The sequence below is a fragment of the Equus asinus genome, chromosome 12 (assembly GCF_041296235.1).
Source record: "Equus asinus isolate D_3611 breed Donkey chromosome 12, EquAss-T2T_v2, whole genome shotgun sequence".
In the NCBI taxonomy this organism is placed as follows: domain Eukaryota; kingdom Metazoa; phylum Chordata; class Mammalia; order Perissodactyla; family Equidae; genus Equus; species Equus asinus.
Genome location: NC_091801.1, coordinates 23,463,834 through 23,469,944, shown reverse-complemented (window position 1 = coordinate 23,469,944; position 6,111 = coordinate 23,463,834).

The following is a 6,111-nucleotide window of genomic DNA, read 5'->3' as shown; positions in this document are numbered from 1 at the left end:
GCACCCATCTCTCAATTGATTCTAACTTTGGAGTGAGGGGAACTTATCTACCTGGACCCTATAATTGGTTTAGTGTTGGCAAGTGATGGGAGAGGAACTCTCCTATGAAGCGAATGTCAGGCTGGACCTGCTGGGAGCTATCTTTGCCATCATGTCAATAGAGCGTACGTGAGAATAAAGGCAACACAAGGAAAGCTGAGCTGAGAGATGGAGAGAGGAAGGAAGGCATGGAAGGGAGGGAGAGAGAGGGAGAGAGAGAGAGAATGCATGATGACATTGATGATTGCTTCAATGCCCCAGATGTGCCTGAAATATGTTATATGTTTAGTATAACATATAACATCGTTAGGTATGGTGAACTAGTAAATCCTTTGCTTATGGTTGTCAGTTTGCACTGGGTTTCTGTTCCTCAGAACAGAAAGGGTCAATTTGGCATAAATGGGTGAGAACGTGGACTCTGGAGGCAGCCACCTGAGTTCGAACCCTTGCTCTGCTGTTTCTTATCTGTCACCTTGGGCAAGTTACTCACTCTTTCTTTGTGTCAGTCACCTTATCCGTAATGTAAGGATACTAACATGATAATACCTCATAGAGGGGTTGTAAGGATTACATGACTTCTTATTCATCATCCACTTAGAACAGTTCCTGGCACTTGGAAAGTTCTTAATAAATGTTGGCCATTATTAATACAACCGTATTCTTAGTTTCCCTCCTGCCTTGCTCTTTCTCAGAATCCTTTAAGACTTCCTCATCTACTTATCACCTAAATGTTGGTGGATCCTCAGGTTTCTGTCCGAGACCTTCTCGTTGTCACTGCACACTTTCCCATGGCTTTGGCTACTATCTATATGTTAATAATTGCCAAATGTGTATCTCCAAGCTTGACCTCTGTCTTGTGGTCCAGATCCAAATATCCAATTTCTTGTTTGCTATCTCTGATTAGATACTCTGATTAGATTAGATACTCTCATTATTTTTCTATTGCTGCATAACAAATCACTACACACTTAGTATCTTAAGCCAATGCAAATTTATTATCTTGTGGTTTTCCTAGGCTAGGAGTGCAGGCATGGCTTAGCTGGGTCGTCTGCTCAGGGTCTTACAAGGCCTTGAAAAAGTCTTGGTTGTGTTGTGCTCTCGTCTGGATGCTTCAATGGGGGAGGAATGCACTTCCAAGCTCACTCAGGTTGTTGGCAAAATTAATTTCCATGTGGCTGTAAGACTGAGGGCCAGGCCTTCTTGCTAGCTGTTGGCTGGAGGCCATCTGCAGGTTCCAGAGACTGCTCGCTGTTCTTCACATGGCTTTCCCAACATGCCTGCTCACTTCATCAAGCCCCCAGGGGAGGCTCTAGTTCTGCTTATATAACATAATGTAATCACAGGCGTGACATCCCAGCACCTTTGCAATATTCTGTTGGTTAGAAGAAGTCACAGGTCCTGCCCACGCTCAGGAGGAAGGGATTAGACAAGGGCATAACCACCAGGAGGTTGGATCGTGGGTCACTCTGGAGTCCGAGTGCCGCAGTTGTCCGTAAGCATCATCAACAAGCCCCAAGTGGGACACATTACCTCCTGACTACTCTGCTCTCCTTCTAGCTTCCCTGTAGTAGGAAATGGCACCAGCCTTCCAACCAAATGCCATGAGGTGATCCTTGATTCCTTCTCCTAATCAGCTCCTCACACAATCAGCCATCAAGTCCTATTGATTTGCTCCTAAATACCACTTGATTCCTTCATTCTCTGCACTGCATGTACTGTAACAGCCTCCTGCTTGCCACCATTCTTTTCTTCCCACAGTAGCCAGAGCAATATTTCTGAAGTGCGATTCTGATTACATTGTATCCCATTTAAAACCCTTTAATAACTTTCCATTGGCCTTAGAATGAAGTCCAGATTCCTTCATGGGGCCCATAAGACCCTTTGTCATCTGGCTTCCCTCCCCTCCCCAACTTCCCTCACTTATGGCCTTTGCACTTTCTGTCCCTTTTACCTGGAACACTCTTTCCTTCCCTCTGCTTGTTAGTCTTACTCGTCAGCCAGGACTCAGCTTCCGTGTCATTTCCTTGGGAAGCCTTTCCTGACTGCTCAACTACGTTAGTCCCTCCTTGTCCCCCCACTTTCCATGCTCAGCACCCTGGACTTCCGTGTTCATAGCACTCAGAGCACAAAGTGTTCATTTCTTGTTCACTTCTCCTTATTCTCCTCTAAACTGTAAGCTCTGTGAGGCTGGGGGACGTCCTCTGTGGTTAGCACCATGCTTTCAACACTGTAAGCCCTCAAATAATTGTCAAGTGAATAGAATGACAGATGAAGACTTGGATCTCAGCCTACCCTTAAAAATATTCTCACCCTTCCCTTGCAGCAACATCCAGCTTTCACTCTTCATGGGCTCTGTTCCAGTTGGCAGACCATTTTAAATCAAAAGTAATACATTAATAGAGGCAACTTTGTTTCGGGTAATATTTCTTTTCTATTATGGCCGGTCCAGTCTCAAGACATTTCCTTGTTACTGTTATACTCCAGGGACACCAGCGCTGGGACATCACCTATTTCCTCCTTATGTGGTGTTTGTCCTTTTGCTGTGTAGTTGGAATTTTGTAAAAATAGCTGACCAACTGCAGTACATGTAGTTCTGTATACTCACTGGGAACAGGCCCCTCTGTCCACCCAATGGAGGGGCCGACACCTGCTCCTGGGACATTCCAAGAGATGCTCTCATCCACTGAGAACAGAAGGAGCATTTGTTTCCTGAGCCCCACTTTGGAGGGACAGCTGAGGCTGGGCCCAATCCAGCCAGGTCGGCCTCTTCCTGGGCACTGGGTCTATTTTCACACAACAAGCGATTGAGCTTAATTGACAGGTGTGAAGTGTGTCCTTTCTAGCCCATTTCTATTCACTTCTTTCTGTACGGGTGAGGCCAACCCACTTCGGAACCCAATTAGCATGTCATGTTGGGAGTGTGTGAGAGAGAGAGAGAGAGAGAGGAGCAGAGACAGAGATAGAGACAGAGAGGGGTGTGTATGTGTGTGAGAGAGAAAGAGAAGTAGAAAGAGAAAGAGACAAAGAGAAAAGAAATAATCTCAGACAGGGCAAGAGAGATGGTGAGAGACTCGGAGAGAAGAGGGAGAGGCAGAGAAACAGACAGAAGGAAACAAAGAAAGAGAGCAGAGAGCTGGAAGTAGAGATGAACAGATAAGAGGGCTTGGGAGAGCATGCAGACGGGCACCGTTGGTGGCCTTTTAGTTGGATTAAGTGCACACAAATGGAAAATGGGATAGTGTAGCATTTCAGTCCCATCTGGAGGACCATGTGTGAAATAAGGCAAAATGAGCATCTGTATGGTCGTTAGTATATTCCTAATGGGCCGGGAGTGAATTCTGGGAAGGAGGTGGGCTGGGAGACCGGTGTTTCCATGGCCTCAGGCCTAGTCAGCTCTCTGGTACGTACACGAGGTTGAGGCAATGGTACAGAGCCCACCAAGTCATTATTCGGGGCTAAGATGTAAGGGCCCATTCTGCGTGGAGTGAAATCATTCTCTTGAATTTTTAGGGGTAGTGCTCGCATACAGGGGTCTTGGAAGCTCAAGTGAAGCCTTTTTGGCTCTGTTGGCTTCAGAACCCCACCCAGTGGGGCAAGCTGTCAAGTCTGCATAAAGCATGCATCATTCTTCATGCTCTTCATATATTAACTCATTTTGTCCTCACAACACCTTATGTTGTAGATACTGTGGTGGCCTCCATTGTGATGAAGATGGGAGGCACAGAGAACTAACCCGTTTGCTCAGTACCACCCTGCTAATTAGTGGTGGAGGTGGACTTTGAACCCAGGAAGTCAGGTTCCAGAATCAGGGCTATTAACCACCATCCTACCAATAGAGATTCAGCTCTCAAACTAACTTCAGTTCTTTCAGTGTCCTTGCCAGAGAGGACAGAAGAGAGAGTAGAGTGGAGTGGAAAAAACTGACTTCCTGCCTGGGTTCTGACGTTTACAGCCCTGAGATTTCCAGACGGCCTCTCTAAACTTCAGCTGGGGACAATGACTAAGTGCGCAGACTCTGGAGCCAGACCAAGCCGGGCTCACACCCCGCCCTTTCCTGCTTACCAGCTGGATGCCCTTGGACCTTTACTTAACCCAGCTGGGCCACAGATCCTCCCCCTGTAAAACAAGGACACAAGTAGGGCTGTCCTCATGAGGTTGTGAGGGTTAAACAAAGTCAGGTATTTAACATGCTTGGCCTGAGGTAAGTCCTCAATAAATGTTACCTATTATTATCTATCAAATCGGTGGCCCTTCCTATTCATATACTTATTGCAGGGTTGTTAAGAGATAATGAATATGAAAGTGCTTTGTAAAATTTTCTGCCCTTTTCAAATGTTAGATAGCATTACTGTTGTTATTAAGCACTGACTATAAGGTACATGAATTAATAGGTTTAGCAGATAGTCAGCAAGACAAGGAGACCACTAGGGGGGCGGGCAGAGGGAGGGGCTGCTGGAGAGGAATAGACAAGTAACTGTGATACCACGTTGAATGTAGGGAGTTCCACAAAAGAATTCCAACACCGCACTCTGGGGTCCAGTCGAGAAGGGGATTGGAAAAGGCTTAATTAAAAAACTGGTTTTTGAAAAGGATATGAAAATCCATTCATTCAATGCATATTGAGTCTCTGCTCTTTGCCAGTCATTGAGATAGATGCTGGGGACACAGGGATGGTCAAGACATCGTCGTGGTACCTGGGAAATGGTCTTCAGGATAAGATTCAACTGGGGTGGGGGGAGTCAGGAAGGGCATTTCAAGAGGAGGAAACAGGGTGAGTAAAGACAGATGAGAAAAGGTGAGCAAGCTTTGTAAAGCATCCAGGAGTCCGCTGTGACTGGGATGAAGTTTGTAGAGTGATGGAAGGTGAGTCCAGGAAGGGTGTTGGGGCCATATTTGGGCAGTTTTGGATGAGGTCTGTAATTGATTTGAAAGGCAATGGGAGCCATTGAAGGGCAATAATATGATTGTAGCCACATGAAGGCCACTTGCAACTACGAATTCACATTAGTGCAACTTATTTTAGCTAGTTCAGAGGTCATGTCCTAAATCTACATGATCTTCTATCCCAGTAAAGTCCTACTCAAAACTTTTTCAGGGCATGAACATGAACAGTCTTTGGGGGTGACACTTAGTCAACTGCAATAAACCAGCAATACCTTGCACTTTTCCTAGATTTACTGTAGTTCGCACACAGGCACGTACACTCACACACACACACACGCATGTTAGTGAACTACATTTTAGAGTCAGTTCTGCATTGGGGGTTATTTACGCGTGTCGTTTTCTCTTTCAGCTCCAAAATTTAACATGTCAATATATAACATTCAAGAATAAATGTATATGGCAGGGTAATTGTACAAGAATTAAAATATATGCCAACAGAACGTCGGCAGCTTTGTCTCGTGACATTTGGGGCTCCATTCTTTGCAGCGTTTCTTTGCGGTAAGAGAGGTAGATTAAAGATCTGCACTGCAAATCAAAGCGAGGCTTTCAGCTTTTGAAATGAACGCTAGCTTGTCTTTTTCCACTTTTCATACATTTGCATAGATCTGTCAACCGAAGTCTGAATTCTTTTAAGAGTAACGTTGAATACAAAGTTATGAACACCCGCGTACCACAAAATTGCTTTGCCCCTCTCCTCTTCACTTCACACCCCCACTGCCCTTCCCTTCACCCTCTGCGGAGCAGGCTTCTCTCTGAAGATTTTGCAGGAGCTTGAAGAGGCGGAATCAGAGCCTTAAAAACCAACCAATGGCTGCCAAACAGAACTTGCAATTAGAAGCCGACCCCTCCCTGCCACTGACCCTGCCTTGTGAGTTTCTGTGTTTAATTGCAATTCTGCTGACGGTTGGAAAAATGTGTTTTCAGATGCTTCCCAGAGAAATGCGTGAAGTTTGTCCCGGCGGGTTTCAAGTAGTCAGGTGTGGATTCTTCTCGGCAGAAGATCTGCTGTTGGCTTTGCCAGGGTTAAAAGGCCTCTGCGTGAGAGAGCCCTCGGCAGGGTGCGAGGATGGAAACGCGACTGGCTCCTGCTGCTTTCTCATCTCCTTCCACTTCGTTTACGGGTAGTCA